Consider the following 17,611-nt stretch of genomic DNA (forward strand, 5'->3'; position numbering starts at 1 on the left):
ATGTGCTGCAAGTTAGCAAAAATTCGTCAACACAATGAAATATTTAGCAATTGATAAATTTTATTTGAACGGCAAATTAAGTTTAATAAATCAAATGTAATTCTGAGGTATAGTTTACATTATAGGTTATTTCAAATCATTCCAAAAATATGTTTACGAAATATTGGGCTGCCTGTATGATTTATAAAATTTATTGGACATATCTGTTTTTTTATTTTTGTTGAAGATTGTTTTTGTATTAACTCACCAAATATTTTATACATGCATTGTACAAGTTGGGATTTATACTTACATGCAGATTGTAGAATCAGGAGTCTATAAATCAGATGAAGTACATTATGGCAAGAATTTATAAGAGAGACAATTATAACACTTTTTACTTTTAGTTCAATTACTCATAGCTAGTTTGACTTAGCCACACAATATGCCCACATATGTTTGAATATATTTACATATTATGTATGTTGGTAATTTTACTCCAAATTACTTTTCAAAGGTTATTAAAAAATGATAGGGAAACAATCAACAGTTCAAATGATACAACTTACAACAAAAACCAAAAAAAACAAAAAAAAAACAACTGTTTTATAACAAAAGTAATGTTCCTTAAAAAAACTACTTTTATCTTTTGTTGTGTAAGGCCTTAATTATTCGGTCCAGTCCGGTATTAGGACCAGTCCTTATGACCGTCGGTCCTTTGGAATGTCAGTATTAGAAATGAATAAAAAAGAAATAAAGTTGAATGACGTCATGAAGGACCGCGTTTTTTAAGTTTTAGGACTGATATGTAGGACTAAACTTCACCGGACCGAGAAGGGGCTGTACCGAACTGTAGTCTTCAGTACTAAATAAAGACCCACACAGCACTAATTTTAACACTTAAAAGTCGTTTTTATCCAATAATTCATAGTAAAATTCACAAAAATTATTCATTGTTTTCCACAATAACCAACAACGAATTATATAATTTGGGATGTTCGAAACATACAGAAGGGTCTTTTAACCGTCCCTGGTCTCCACTATAAATTGCAAATAACTTTTAGTAACATAAATACTTTTTATAATGAGTAGGAAATTCAAAATTGGATCCTAGTGTTGCAAAATTTTATAGGCAGAAGATTCCTCAGATTTACATCAATATGATAATTTTTTATCTCCTCTGTACTTCATAAAATGAATTGCAAAAATAAATATGTATTATTAATCTACAAGTATCTTGATATTTGAAAAATTCACATAGCAAATTAGCTAATTATTTTTGAAACATGAGTGTCTTGCAACTACCTAAACAAGTATTTATATCTTATCAAATCACAAAATGTATTGTAAACAGGTTCATTCAAATTATGTATTTTAGACATCATACATACAAATGTAAAAATATAAATATTATATCATAAATTAAAATCAAAATAGGATTAATTTAACGTAAATTAATTAGCTTATTTTGATGACATTAGAACGTGTATTTTTATCAGTATAATGAGGACTTCAAAAAATTACACTATCAGTCTCCATAAATTTAATCTAAAAAGAAAATTAAATGTTATTTGACGACTGAAGAACAAATGTCTCCAGGGCCCAAATCAGTATGTCTTTATGCACTTTTATTGTCGCTACTCGTGTTGAATCTTCATTAATATTAAAAACTAAAAAAACAATCATACAAAGTGTCCGATATTTTTTAGTTGTAACCTGAACATTTTTTTTTTCCAAATCTGTTATCCCATTATTCTTTGATTTTTGAAGAGGAGACATCTAACAAAAAAGTTTATTATTCTTTTGAAACTCGGAGAGTAACATTGAAGATGTACTGGCGAATTAAATATGTAAGTCCTTGTTGGACTCAAAGTTTGTAGAATTCATGATCAACATCGGAATAATTCTTGCTTATATATTTACTTGATACATATTGTGGTTAGTGTACTATTCCTTTTTAATCCTGTCATAGCAGCTAGGCTACCTTTCTCAAAAATATTCTTGAAACTATTAGGGTTACCACTTTAATTTTCTGTTTTTTAACATACTGACAGGTCATATTTTTATACTATTAATATGTCATAGTTTCTACAGTTACCACTTTCTATATTGTGGTCAGTATTGAGGTTTCAATATGGAAAGTTAAAAAAAAAAAAAAAAAAAAAAACTACGGCTTTTTAATAAGAAGTAAGCTTAAAGAGAATATAAGATTAACCAGTTGCCATCATACAAAAATATGATATCATGCCTTCGGGTAAAAGTGGGACCTCGACTCTTTTCAGCTATTTGGACTATTAGCTTTTAAAGGATTATGAGAGTAGGTTTAAGGTACTATTATGTAAACTTGGCTGTGAATTCGTTTCATACGGAGTATCTGTTATGTATTCGTGACTCCTTTTGTACCTTCTCATCTTTTAATTATTGTTAATATTTAATAGATGTATAAAGTACTAGCCTCATTCTTTTTCATATAAATAGGCGTGCATTGTATATTTTTGTCAGAGTAGTACTGATTATGTATTAATAAGAATATATACGTGTTCTTATTAAATTACATCGTTGTCTTATTCATCTACGTCTCTTCTCTCCCCATTTCTCTCGGTCGTCCTGAATTTCTTTATTTAATATTTTGTGTCTGTTCAATCTCGTCAAGACACAACAGTATCAATTCTTGAAGTCTATCTGTAGTCTAAGGGATGAACCTGAAGGAAGATCACATTCATTATGTAAGGTACTACGGCTTTTTCTTGTATCTACCATGAATAATGGGAACATCATTACTTTCAGACTTCAGAAATACTTTAGACTTTAGTTAATGCGATAGAAAAATAAACTATGACGTTTGGGTCAGATTGTATACCGTACAAAAAATGAGGTTCAATCAAATGAAAAACAATATATCTTTCTTTATGCAAATCTTCAAATGGTTACCAAAGTTCTTATATTTCCCTCTTCCAAGTCAGGGATTTTCAAACTCTTCAATTCATCGAAAAGTTGAATTGTACTAGCTAATAAGTCTGTGCAAACTATGACTCATAGACATTCACATTGCGTCAGTATAGAATTCAATTTGTTAAAGATGTGGGATTCATTTATTTTTGCACAGTTATGCAAACTTTTAGACTAACTTTAATCTAAAATATCTTGTGTAATGGCAAAAAGGTAGTGGAACTCCCTTTTGACTTCTTGGCATACAACGACCTCTTGGAATATCCCATTGATTCTTGTACAAGGGTAGGTATAAAGTTCTACATTAGGCCGCGTGCTTGATTGAAAAAAAGAAATGTGAAAATAGTTTTTTAAAAGGCTATTTAAGAAAAATGATAAAAAACTATCTCATATAGAAGCAAATTAAACTGAAAAAAAAAAGAAAAAAGACTCACACATTTATCTTTTCCCTATGGCTCTGCTCTCGCTAAAACCAGCCCTTGCCTTAGTTATTAATTATCTTTATGTATTACAAAATTATGATTTGAATCCCGTGTAGTCTGTTTTAAATAGCTAAGGACGCCCAGCTCTTGAAAGTTAATATTTTCCCTTTCTGAGATTCTTCATTCTAAATAAATCCATCAATTGTGAAAATATATATTTCTGAGTAGTACAAATTTCATTTTTAATGTCAGCTTGTTAAGAGTTAAGGTATAAAAGTATACTCTTAAAGGTTTTATGAGCCTCAATGATTTTGAGCCTCTACCAAGCAATTAAAATGATTAACTTCTATAATTTCTCTAATTGGATTGTCTTTAGAAAAAAAAAAGTAATACCATCAATTTAAAAACAAAAATATGGATAAGGGTCATTTATCTCAGTTAAATAAAATGAAATAAAAATACAACTTAAAAGCATATTTTAAATTCTTTTGAAACTTGTCGTTAGTCAGTTGTTTTTGTGTGAAGAGTTTAAATTTAGAATGGAAATCATATATACATGTTTTAAGGGTTAAATATATTTATTCATTTTAAACAATACATTTATATAACAATGGAAACATTACTATTATGTTCTGATTTAAAAAAAACGTAAAAAGAAGAAACGACAACCGCAAGTTTGATTAATATTAGGCAAACGACACAAGGATAAAAACAAAAAAGAAAAACCGGCAAATCCAGAGATCTAATAAATAACTAATATCATGAAGAGAGGATCTTGATCTACTTCTGATAAATAGTTATTAATAAACATTATAAAACATTTTGTATTATTATCTCCCATCGACAGAGATAGAATTGTGGATTATTATTGCCTTAGATACGTAATCATGGAACCACGAAGGGAGCTCTTGGTTCTTGTACTTCACTGCGTATATTATGCATTGTCTTTTGGGGATGAGCCATTAAATCTTCCACCTATCCTTATATTGTGAGGAAGTTAATGAGCCAATCTGAGGGACTCAATCACACGTGAAAGTTTCTCCAGGCTTCTCCCACCACCATCATGAGAATTAGGGTAATTTTTAAACATTGATAGAATAAATGAAAAGAGGTCTCCAATTCTTTTTGGGAAAAATAACCATTTCTCTCCTTAGGATCTTCCCTGGACTTGTTAGTAAAAATATAGGACGTCCGTACCAATTTTGACGTGTGCCAATGAATTAATTATTCAAAAGGATCTGCATGTTCCATGCCAATACTAATACCAAGCCGTTCAAACCTTCGACTAGTGATTGATGAAGGGTCCTTCACTTCACGAACAATTTTAACAAACGAAGTTTGCCTTATCATTTGGTTAGAAATGACTTCTAATGTAAAAAATGCAGGGATCGAAGGACCAAGATAATTAATTTTGAAATCTCGTCCAGAGAACATCCGCTGTGTTCTATGGGATAGAAAGAAGTTATTCAACACGGAGCTCTCGTCAAATATATATTAGCCTGCAGAAGTAATCCTGCACTACTAAGGAACTGAAAGTAAATTATAATTGATGAAATGATAAAAGTACTAAAAATAATTAGCTTTTATTCTCATAAAATAAATAGTCATATATGCAAAACACCTTTGTCAAATAAATAAAGCAATAAGAAACTTAAATCTTTCATTAAATTACAGAACCTCTAAATTTTGTTCTACTTACCTTAAATTGGTTTGAGTCATGTTTTATAACTTGTTATGGTTCATTTTCATATTTTTTAAAATATTAAACACGCCAATTTATTAAGGCCAATCTGACTCCCTTCTTTCCAAAACTTTAACCTCCTGGACTATGCGATCTAGGACAAACTAGAAAAGAAGGCGTGTGTCACATACGACTCCATAGTCGAGGGTATCAATGAGTCTGTAGATGAGCAATGCCCGCCACGTACATGGAATTCACACCACCATACCTGCTTTCATCCTAGAATGGAGGCCATGATTGTCACAGAGGTAAATCTTTTAGCAAAGTGGGGGAAAATGCCTTTTAACTGCAGCATATACTTTGTCTTATTGATACCTTTATTCCACGCAAGATGTCACTACATCCTTTTCTGTAATTTTCCTTCATGACTTATGCAACTTTTTCTTCCTTTTCACACAATTTCTCTTGTTAATTCGTTTGAAGTGATTCATGGAGTTGGTATTGTTAGTTAAATATTATTATTCATGACGTATATTCGATGCTCCTAGTTGACAATAATGTTATCCCGTAGCAAACTATATTTGCACAAATCTTAGTTTATCACTTGTTTTATAGCTATGTAACAGGTGTATAAAAACTTATACATAAAACATTTTTTTGTACTTCTTTCACAATGTAATCCTCGTCTTGCACAAAATTGTCAACGATTTGTATAAACTCCCTTTTTTATTTATATAAAAGTAATTTGCACTTTGCTCTGTTTAGTCCCTTTTCGTAAAACTACATAAATAAGATATCAATTTTGATTTTGTCCAACCTACACTCATTAAAGTCTCAATGAATGAAATATGTTGTACCTACATGACAACAATGTCTAGAAAAACATAAATTAAATTCTGTTTCGGTATTTTATTTATTTTAGTAAGAAGGGGAGTAAAAATAATAAAAAAAAAGAATGACACAAAGTGTAGATAAAATACGATACAATTTGAAGTACAAAATAATTGATTTATAGGAGCAACATGATACTTAATAAGCGTTATAAATCAAAAATCCTATTGTTGAGCTGACTAAGTGTAAATTCATATATGTATGTATGTACTATTTATGGCAAACAAACAAAACAGCTTCATAAACCTACTCACTATTATGTATAAGTATAATTAAAAAGATCCAAATAGGATATTTACTTCGGTTTCAATCATTTATAAATACATATAACGTATATAATGAAAGTAAAAACCTTGATTGTAAAAGTATGTTTAATTGATGGAAGCTCAAATTTGTTGCTTACTCATCATGTAGGCACATTATAGTAAGGAAGACCTGCGACAATATTTTTGCATCTATGTTACTAATAACTTCCAATATTTTCATCCGTGGAGGTACTGACTTTGAATTAAATAACTGTTTTTGAAGTTTTAAAATGTGTATATTTTTTTTCCATATCTGACTCATCAGGCGAAGGTAAAAGACATAAATTGGGGTGTGGAGAGATAAGTCCCTTATAGGAATGTGAAAATGTTCAAAATCCTTACAAAAATAATAAGCCCAAAGATAATGTCATACAAAAATATGGCAACTCTGAGAGGCGACATAATATCTGCTGACCGATATCACTATAGTGCTCCTTACCCGCTAATACGTTTGAATTGTCAAAATAGTGCAAGTCATTAACTTTATTGTATCAAACAACCTTTCCCCCAAATAGAAAAAGCAAGAAGCCAAAATTATCTGGTAGTCAAATAAGTTAATCACGCCAACTGCTATTTATCTATTAGGTATTCCCAGACTATCTTAAATATATTAAAATGAATAACATATATATATATATATTTCGTAATATTAAAATGTTACTTACTATTTTATTTGATACTGTGCTGTAATGTTTTATTAAAAGCATTAAGACATTTTTATTTGTATATGATAGCCAAAATTTATTCATAGAAATAATAAGATGATCAATATATATATATATATTATTGTTTTTAGCATAGTCGAGGACTGAAAAGCTAAGGTGGCTTTCATAGTTGTCAAGTACTAGAAGAACTGGGTCTTCAACAGTCGGCTTCGAATATTTCACAAATTGTTTTATTACTAATATAAAGTTGGATGCGATAATCCATCCCAAGGTATGCGCAAGATCTAATGAGCCTGGAGACGCACCGAAGAGTATGTGAGGTATATAATTGAGCCACAGAAAAACGAATGCAGGTAGAATTGTGTTTCCGGACACACATACAATGCCTACTAACGTGACAAGCACCCCCTTCTCGGCAGACGTTGTCTGTCTGAAGTTTTCGCTATTGACGTCTTTTCAGGCTTCTGCAAACATAAAACCGCATGTCGAGAGCGAAAACCCTGAAGCCATTTCACTCCAAGCATTTCCTCAGCTTCCAACTTTGGAGGAACTTTCAAATTATTGGCCCTCGTAGGCCAGCTTCCTTAAGTCAATGGGGGTGAGACCACAGAATAATTCACTGCACCGCAGAATGTACTTCACAAGGTCTTCCTCTTGGTCCATGCTGAAAATCTGAAAAGGAAAACATTACATCTGTTAACAATTTAATTAATATTATTTCAAACTAGAAAAGTCTCTGACCCATATCCTGCACCGCAGTTAACAAATGCCAACATATGGTAGAATACCAGGAACATGGAAATTCATCCAATTAATTCATCCAATTAATTCTAATGCCAAAAGCCACCTTGCCAATCCAAAATGTAAATCAAATAATGGTTGTCAACCAGAATTCTTTAAAAAGTTGTAAATTTCTTACCGTTTTGTTCTTTTAAGATGTTTCAAGATGTGCTTCGCAGTTTTGTTTTTAGGCGTCGATCTTACGTTTCAATGTCCGGTAAGACATGGTGAACTCTTCGGCCTACTTTCCTTATCGATTTAACAATATCATATCGCTAAACTGCGCCTAGGAGAACGTTGTGAGGTAAAGTCTCATGCTCTGTTTTTCTAACATATTTTTGAGGCCTTTTCTGTAGAAAAGTAGAAGCAATGCATTACAATTTATAAGTCTAGTAGAAATCTAACTAACAAAATACGCTTAGCTAGCCCTACAATATGGGCTACATTTTGTAAATTAATGTTGATTTATTTCAAACAGTTGCCTAGGTTCAAACATGTGTCATGGAGGAGACTTGTTACAATGTGGTCCATGTATCTTCCATTAAAAAATGTGATGTAACAAGTCTCCTCCATGGTGTTGAAATCAGAATGTGAAGTGGGGTGTGAACTGAATATTGAAACTAATAATATATTACAAGCATGTTAATTAAATGAACAACATGCTAGACTATGACAGTTAATAAAATTAAATTAAATTCACATGTTTTATAATAGATATATATATATATATATATCAAATAACACTTACCTAAAAAGTTTACTTTTTTGTCTAAAATTTGAATGTCGGAATACTCTATAACTGTAAGGGTTAGACAACCCATGTCTTAACTTGATTTGATAAACAAAGGAAAAAATTCACTTGTATTAGAACAGGGTGGTTAGATAACTTTACATTTTGAAGTTATTGGCAGTGTAACATGTCTCCTCTGTAACAAGTATCCTCACTCTCCCCTATATATATATTTACATACACGATGAGTGATCAATAAGAAATTGTAGTTCTGTCCTTTGAGAAATGGTGCATATGTATAGTGTAGATTATACTGCATAACTTAGAACTTCGTTTATTTATCAAAATTAATAAATTATGAAATAAGTCATGACGTTTCAAGGGAGACGACAGTATCGGCTGCTGACAACGAAACACATGAGGTATTTTTGTAATAGCCAGTTAACGCCGTAATTGAGAAATAAAAATAAAAACTATGTGTCGAAACGAATACCACGTGATCAATATTTGTAAAAAGTCTGAATCGACTTTTTTGTCCGGTAGAGTGCGTTGAGTACACACGAATATTATTCCATAACTAACTACACAGTCTCCATGAATTATCATTTAACTAAATTAACAAAGTAAACTCTGAAAAAGGAAGAAAAAGTTGCATATTTAATGTGTATAAGTGTACTGGGTTAATCTTATATATTGGTACATATTTAGTTATTTTCTGTTTTTCAAGAGTAAAATTTAAATGAGAGGTTATGTGAGGAGATTTATTTAACAAAATCCTCTGTAAGTAACTATTACCACAGCTATTATTAAATATGTGAGCCCTTAGCTCTAATAATTCGTTCAATACGAGGCCTAAATGTCTTGCAGACCTTGACTATGTAGTCAGACTCGAGCTTGGTCAACTCTTTCTTGATGGTATGTCTAGAGACTGGACACTCCTGTAAGGAGTAACCCACACCCTCTCCTTTACATGTAGTTATATAGAGTAGTCCAAAGGATTCGCGTATGGAAAGGAGTTCACCCACATGTTGAGGTCCCAAAAGTCTGGGAAGGCCTGGGTATTAGCGGTGTGATGACACGGAGCTCCGTCTTGAGTAAAAACAAAGTTGTCCCCAAACTTTTTCTTTTGCTAAATTTCTCGTTCTGAAGACATATCTCACTGAAGCTGAGACATTGCCTGGATGTTCGGTTTTGATGTAACGGCTGTTCTGCTTATTAACAGATGATACATTTTTTTCACAGAACATGTAAGTATCGACATCGGAGTCCTTGCTGTATACTGAGTAGGATTTGTGTTTTTTTTCTTTCCTCTTACGGCTACTTAACTTCTAATCTAATAAAACGTCCCCACAGCTACGCTGCTCTCCAAGATTTTTCATAATGTTGTGTTATTTAATTTCCATGTATTATAGTAGATTATGATCTAATACGATCAATATTAAAGATTGGGAACTTCACTCTAAAAAAACTCTTAGGGTTCTGCTCTGCCTAAAATACATTTTTACTGTAAATATAATTATATATAATAATTACACAAAAATAATCGATAAAAAGAGCAACAGTTTTTGCAACTGTTCCTTTTGTACTGAGAGTTAGAAAACTTTAAAAGTCTCCTTGATGAGTGAGTTCTAAAGTTTCATAAATTGACATCAACTGATGAAAAAATGATAAATAGTTCAAATGATATCAGTTCCAGAAAAAATCATAAAAACTAACTTATTATTATGAAAATAATCTTATTTAAAAAAATAGTTTTTATACAATATCTAGATTGAAGTACACACCAATTAATGATTTAAAAAAAAAAAAAAATTGCACTATACTCGTATACAACAATTACGATGTAGATTTGATTACATTTGCTTTTAATACGTTCGAGAAAAAGGGCTGTTGCAATTGCCCCATGTTACAACTGTCCTTGGTCTCCTCCACAATGTTATTTATACAAAATGTTTATTTTTTGTATGTTTCGCTCAACTTTAATCTAAAGATTTCTTCTTGATGTTTTTATTTGACAAAGATGTTATTTGTTGGAATATAATACTAAGGTTGTGTTCATTTAAAGCCCCCGCCCCCTCCCCCTTTTTATTTTATTTTATCAAACATATTTCGTATTAAAAAAATATATCTTTCAACTAAAAAAAAACTTGTTCCATATAGTCTCTTAATGATTTTTTTAGAAGAATTGGAGCCCATATGTCATTTACTGGTTCTTTGGATGTATACAATCAGATAGATATCCCCCCCTTCTATTCACTATTTTTATGATGACCATAACTTAAAAAAAAGAATATTAGTTGATTAATAAATTTGATTCTTAAAAATAATAATTGTAGCTAGTATTGTTTCAGTCCTTATTAAAAACTGACGACTGCAGTCTCGTCTAGTTTAGTCTCGATAGGTCCAGTTCAGTCCTGTATATTAATTCTAAAACTTATAAATTTCGATCTGTCATGACGCCACCTAATTTTTTTAAATTACCTCAAGCACTGACAGTTCCAAGGATCGGTGTCGAATACTAGTTGAACCAGTCCTAAGAATGGACTGGATTGGACCGAATAAATAAGGACTGACACAACACTAATTGTAGATATATAACTATAAGTCTTGAGTTTCTGTCTGAAAATCTTAACACCGGTCTGATACTTTTATGATTTTCGTGGAGCAAGCTAGATCGGACTAATTTAAAATTGGTTCTAAGCTGATTCTCTAGATGAATTTTTCATGACGTCTATTTAATGTTGAACATCGACCTACAATAACATTGGGTAATATATATTAGTTTGCCCGCACCCCATACTTTCTCTTTCTATTTCAAAATTGAAGATAGTGAGAGAGGATAGTTGAAATTCAGTTATCGGAAGCTTTTAATAATAAAAATAATTTCAAAAAGTGAAAAATATATTTACGGAGTTAGAAGGGAGGGATATTGACTTTTTCGTGATATTTTCAGTCCACGATTCCCCCCAGAATACTTTATATCAGAGAAACTCCTACCTTACCTCCTCCAAAATGAGACATTCCATTTACTTCCAGGATCCTCTAAAGTGATAATAGTCAAAATATCTTTAAAAAGTCGAAATTCCGTTCTTTCTAATCCATTAATAGTTAAATGTGTTTTATCAGCCATATTTCATATTTTACAACTCATAAATAAAGCGCGTAGGGAAGAAAATCGATAGCAAAAAATATCGGTCCACGATTTGAAAGCGATTAAATTTCGGTATACGGTCTGAGATCACTTTAGACCGAACCGAAAAAAAGTTCTATCTTAGACCGAGTCTCAACTAGAATAAATAACATTCATGGCTTGTTGTGTTGAGGTATAAAAAACCCAAACAATAAACAAAAAAAAAAACCTTTGGTAAAGCCAATGAATCATATGAATACTGAATATTAATTTATTATATATTGATTAGATTATTATTGACTAAGCAATCAAAAAATGTTGTCCTTGGCCTATCAACATTCATTAGAGGAGTAACCTTGATGTATTATATACAATGTATGTAGGTATTGTAAGTACAAACCCATTTTATTAAATAATCAAATACGTAATAATAATAACTAGCAAAATCAAAGTCCTAATCTATTAACATAGGTATATATAGAGATTAAGCCGGGATTATCATTATCGTTGATTGTAGGTATTAACAATTACCGGGTGCGGGTTAATTTTTTACATCTTCTAAAGTATGAAGTATGAGTAGGTGCACAATAATATAAACTTAATAATATGTAAATACTATTATTCATCATTATTCGACCGTTTGAAAACCGAGCTGCAAGAAAAACGTCGACAATTAGACCTCAAAGAGTTATTTTCCATCACGACAGTGAAACAGGTCACACTTCAGCAGTTGGGTAACAAAATTAATGGAGGTAGGGTTCCAACTGAGATGCTCACAGCACTAGCAATCTCACGTACCACTTTCACTCTTCTGTCATCCATTACCCTATCATGGATTTTATCAATGATTTCTGGAGTAATAACTTCAACATGGCGTCGAGAACGTTCAGCATCACTAGTGCCCATATGGACACACAATTTTTTAAAACCACTTATAAACTGTTCTGATCGAAGGTGCATAGTTCCCATAATAATTATCAAGCTTGTTTTTAATTCTGCTGAGGCGTTTTCCCTTTCATTAAGTTATGTTTAATTAACAAACGAAATTCTTTTTCCTCCATTTTTTGATAATCACACCACTTCCTCTATTCGAACTTATGTCAAACATAAAGAAATAGACTAATTTGGCTGAAAGTTGGTGTGCGTTCTTACAAGAGATACTACTCATTAAACAAAATCTATGCACGTCCAATCTCTAGAAATGTGCCTGGAATTTTGAAACGACTCTTGTAGACTAAGTTTATGAAAAGAAGCTTCATTCTTATAAGAAGAAAACGGGTTTTGATCTTGATAAGCGAATTCAAATCTGTTTACTTTTTCAAGTAGGCCAGGATTTTTAGGCAATTCGGGCTGTATGACATACTAATTTCTAGGTTTAAGATAGGTATATGATTCAGAATCAAAATTATACTTTAATCTTGAATTTTCATATATCAAGTGTATATTTTTTTATCTGCACCCCGTAAGTAATATTTTTCCACGTGTAGTATTATACCTTGATAAAAAGTAATAATCACATATTTAAGAATATAGAGACTTAGTTATTTGGGAACGTTTTTTATTTTACGGATAAGGCCTTTACCTAAGTGAGTGTTTGTGTGAATATACTCCTTATAATTATATTCAAGAAGGGCTTGGATAATTTTTTATTTTCAATATCAAGATTTGATTCAGCTCGCAAGAAGATTTTGAATAGTAATTTATTTTTCATTTTATTATTGAGGGTTTCATTGACTGAACTTTTTTTACGACATTGACAATTTTACCATTTACCAAGGTGCTCTCATATCAATAAATTTAGTACATAAATAAATAATAGTGATGGCAGAAATGAAACTTCAAACTTTCAAAAGTAAAACAATAAATATTTATTTATTTTTGGTGACATTTCATATACTTTATATATTAAGAGCTATCATGAATACAAAATATAGATACATTATATATATTTCCAGAATAAAATTAAGATATATTTTTGAAGCAGCTTTAGATTTTGTTTACATTTGTATTTAACACATTAATCATCTAACGAACTCGAGTTACTTAACTATAATATGTGAATACAATAAACTTCATTTGGAAAAATATCATTGGATATTGAATATTTAAAATTATACATGTAAAATATGGGCTGAAAATTGACGGGCCTAATAAAGAAAATACTTTTTTAATGTTCAAAATTGCTTTATTTTATACTAATATTATTAATTTTTTTTATTTACTTAGGGAGCGGAGTCTCTATAACACTTTAGTAATTTGTTTTATTAAAAAAAAATATCAACTTTAGAAGTTCAGTAATTATTTTATTTCTATGAAACATTATGTTGCTCAGCTAAAAAATAAAATAAAAAATAATCTAAAAAGCATAAGTTACTAAAAACTATTAGTCTTTAAACCTGTCTGTAAAGATTATTTAGCTTTTGATTACTATAATTTTATATAGTTCCACATTGAATCTGTAGAAGAGGATGTTCCTAGAAAGAATATTTATACTTATGTTAATAATAATAATGAGGCTTATAATTGTATCAATTCTGTTGAAGTTAGGCTATATTCGTAACTAAAGGGCTATAATAAATTTAGGGAAGTTAAGTCCTTTTGAGTGTGGATTTAATCCAAATGTGAGGTATTTAATCAATGTTTTTTTTGAACCCATATAAGTCCCTGGCTTTGTTCATCAATTAAATACCTCAAATCCTTCTTCAAAGAGCATCCATTCATTTATGTAAAAAAACAAACAACTAACCATTCAAGAGAAAAGTTTATAAAAGATATAAAAGGGGGCTAAGGATAAATGAGAATGAAGACCTGCAGAAAGTACTTATATAGGAACTCAATCATGATTACTAATAAAACGCAAGTATCTACATATATTCATGTTGTTAATGATTTTTTACTTCTTATTCAATTTTGTTAGCAAATATTGATGGGTGACAACACTTAATCGCACTTAGAAAAGCGAAAATATTTTTTTTTACAAACTAATATTTTTGTAATCGGTAACTTTCAAGATCCCTGGACTTTTTGATTTCTTGAAAATAATTATACTACTTTTTTTTATAAGAAAACGCTACTTTTTATCTGTCTTATAAATGTATAGCATGTGATAAATAAATTTTTGAATTGTCCACAACTATTAATCAGATCAATTTTTTTTACTAAAAACCCCTTTGCTAAGAGTTCTAAATACGTATTATAATGGGTATAGTAGAAAGTAATTCAATATTTTTCATGGGTTTTTTAAATTATATTGATATTTTTCTTTTTTGGCAATGAAAAGAGGGATTTCCTGACGTTCGTACTCTAAGATTTCCATTATTTTATCCAACTTTTCGACAATCGCCCTTCCAGAGAATGATACTTCTTTGACAACATAATTACCTTGACAGAATCTATAAAACAAAAATTGCGCCTAATTGGCTGGTACAGTATTAAGACCGTCAACACTATTCACATTTTCAGCCGCTGGACTTGAGTGTGTGCCTTTATCGAAGAAAAACTGTGCACTTGGTGTATTTTCTCTTTGTTCGGGTAAATTTTTGACTTGCGCTCAAACAATACTGAGTCAATCAATCATAAAACTGTCTCAAAAGTTTTTTTTAGTAGTCTTTCTAGAGCCATTTAGTCTAAGCCAATCATACTTATACAGTACGGAATACACATTACTAAAGCCATCTATTGGGAAAATAATTGATTTCTTTCTACTATACCTATTATATAATGATGTCGCTATTAAAGATAAAAAATGCCTTTTCATATCTAACAGAACACTCCAATAATGCAAGCATTATTGTTTTCCTAATTATTTTTTGGAAAGAGATTTTTATATTTTATGAGAAATTAAATACCCAAAAAAAAATCATTTTATTTAATTTACAAAAATTCATTGTCACAATCGAAGAAGAATAAATAGGTAGATTTTATTTCAGAAAAATCTCATAAATCAAACAAAGATATATATATTTGGTTTTCTTGGTTATCTCAACATATCACATACATTTGAATATAAAGATTATGATTGACTAAAATATGTCTGAAATATTGTATGAAAAAATATTTTTGATTTATCTCCTTTTCTTAAATTTTGATCAAGATTGTTTTTATGTTAACTCACCACAAATGTTAATTTCAACATTTTTCTGATGAGTATTTTTATCAACACTGAGAAGATTATAATTAATTAATTCCCATATTTTATGTACATAATATATTTCTTGCTTTTTAAACTGATGAAATAAGAAAACTTTGCCTTTCTCTTCCACATATATAAAAAATAGAACATATATCTACAGCTGCTTAATTGAGTGTTCTCATTGAATTTTTATTTTATTTTACGACACATCAACTTATTTATGAATCACATCATCATTATGTGTAGTAAGTGAAAATTATAATAAAAATCTAAGAACCTCATAATGGAATAAAGCTACGTTCATTTATGCTGAATACTAGTGATCTGTCACAATATGCAAATATTTGATTCATTACTAGTCTCTTGGTTTGTGGATTAGATACATGTTCTGTCTCCATACCCTCCTCTATCTCCCTTACCTTTGCATGATGCTCAATATGAAATCAGATAGGGACAATAAAATCCACATTTTAAAACGTTTCATACTGAAATTTATTTAAGAACCCTCATGAATCTACGCAAATATTAATATAATTCGAATAATCCGCTGAAAGAAACAGTCATTAGCTTACTTGGCATATAGTTTTGAGGATTCAAATGCCAGAAGTATGTTAGTAGATGGAGGGCAGATGAGTTTTTTCTACGTCTACTCTTCCCTTCCCCCCTAGGGCCGACTATATTTTTAGAGCAGTTATGTTTTTTAAGTTTTTTACTCTATTTGCACTTCGCGTGCTTTGATTATGCACTCGAATGATTGATAATACATTCACCTAGGTTTGTTTTTGTTACTAACAATAACTCTCTAGAGGGAGTTGCAAATTCAAGAAACAGAAAAATGTTAAGCCATTACCAATTTCTGATGCGCAAAAAAAAATAAAAAATATTTGGTATTGTTGAGGCGATAAGTTCTTCAAAGTAACAAAGAGTTATTATAAAATTATATATTCTAAATTTTATCCAAATTTGAGGTAGTGTGGTCAAAAATTGTATTTTGTTGGGGGCGACTTCATATGGAATGACCTTTTATAAACTCAACTGCAAAAAGATAGAGGCAGTAAACTTCCCTTAGTAACTTTTTAAATAATGAGTGTATTTAGCTCAAATGTCCTATTTTATTTTAATACAAATAAGCATTATAATTTTTTTATCAAGAATAATTTTGTTCAAATTGAGAAACTCAAATATTTTATTTTTCAAAAATTAACTCCATTTCAATTTAAACAGAAACATTCTTATTCTGTAATATTGCTTGGCACAAACATTTTGCAGTGTTTTTATGAATGTTTGGTCATTCAAATAGTGTAAATATAGCGTTTTATTGAAATTTCAGTAACTTTTAATTTTTCAAGAATATAATTAAGTCATATTATAAATAAATTAGAACTGCCGCGTTATGTAAGAAGGATTGAACCATTTTTTTTCATAATCAAAATAACATAAATTAAAGTATTTGTTGGTTCAAATTAAATACATAGTTGTTCTTTTAGATTATAAGCATGATTTATCGCAAATACAAAATATTCTCAGAATGGATAGTGATTATTTAATGTGTCACTCATTTATTTTTTATCCTTTTGGGATTCCGAAATATTTAATAAATGTATAGAGAGTTGACATATGACATTTGAATTGTTGCAGTCGACCCTTTTGGGTCGAAAAAAACAAAAATTTATAAGAATATAGAGCCTTTCTTCATTGATATTAAAGAAAATTTGAGATATTGCATGTCAAAATAGGAGAGCAAATAAAAGGACTTACACCTTACTATCAATCAAAAATATGTCCCTCCAATGTCTAGTCAAATTATATATCAGTTACTAATATGTATTACAAATAAGTTAAAACATTAAAAAAAAAAAAATCATTATATCCATTATTTCCATAGTATAAATTAACTATTACAATGGAAATAATAAGATTCACTTCTCTAATTATCGTAGTTTTCTC

The 17,611-nt window shown here is 30.2% G+C and overlaps 1 long non-coding RNA gene across 1 annotated transcript; it reads left to right on the plus strand.

Annotated features, from left to right (window-relative positions):
• Nucleotides 1-3,997: 3,997 nt before the first annotated feature.
• LOC121118480 (uncharacterized) lies at nt 3,998-5,006 on the plus strand. Its single transcript, XR_005864464.2, has 2 exons — nt 3,998-4,425; nt 4,505-5,006. It is a non-coding gene; the product is annotated as an uncharacterized lncRNA (long non-coding RNA).
• Nucleotides 5,007-17,611: the final 12,605 nt, after the last annotated feature.

Source organism: Lepeophtheirus salmonis, chromosome 5 (assembly GCF_016086655.4).
Source record: "Lepeophtheirus salmonis chromosome 5, UVic_Lsal_1.4, whole genome shotgun sequence".
Taxonomy (NCBI): Eukaryota; Metazoa; Arthropoda; class Copepoda; order Siphonostomatoida; family Caligidae; genus Lepeophtheirus; species Lepeophtheirus salmonis.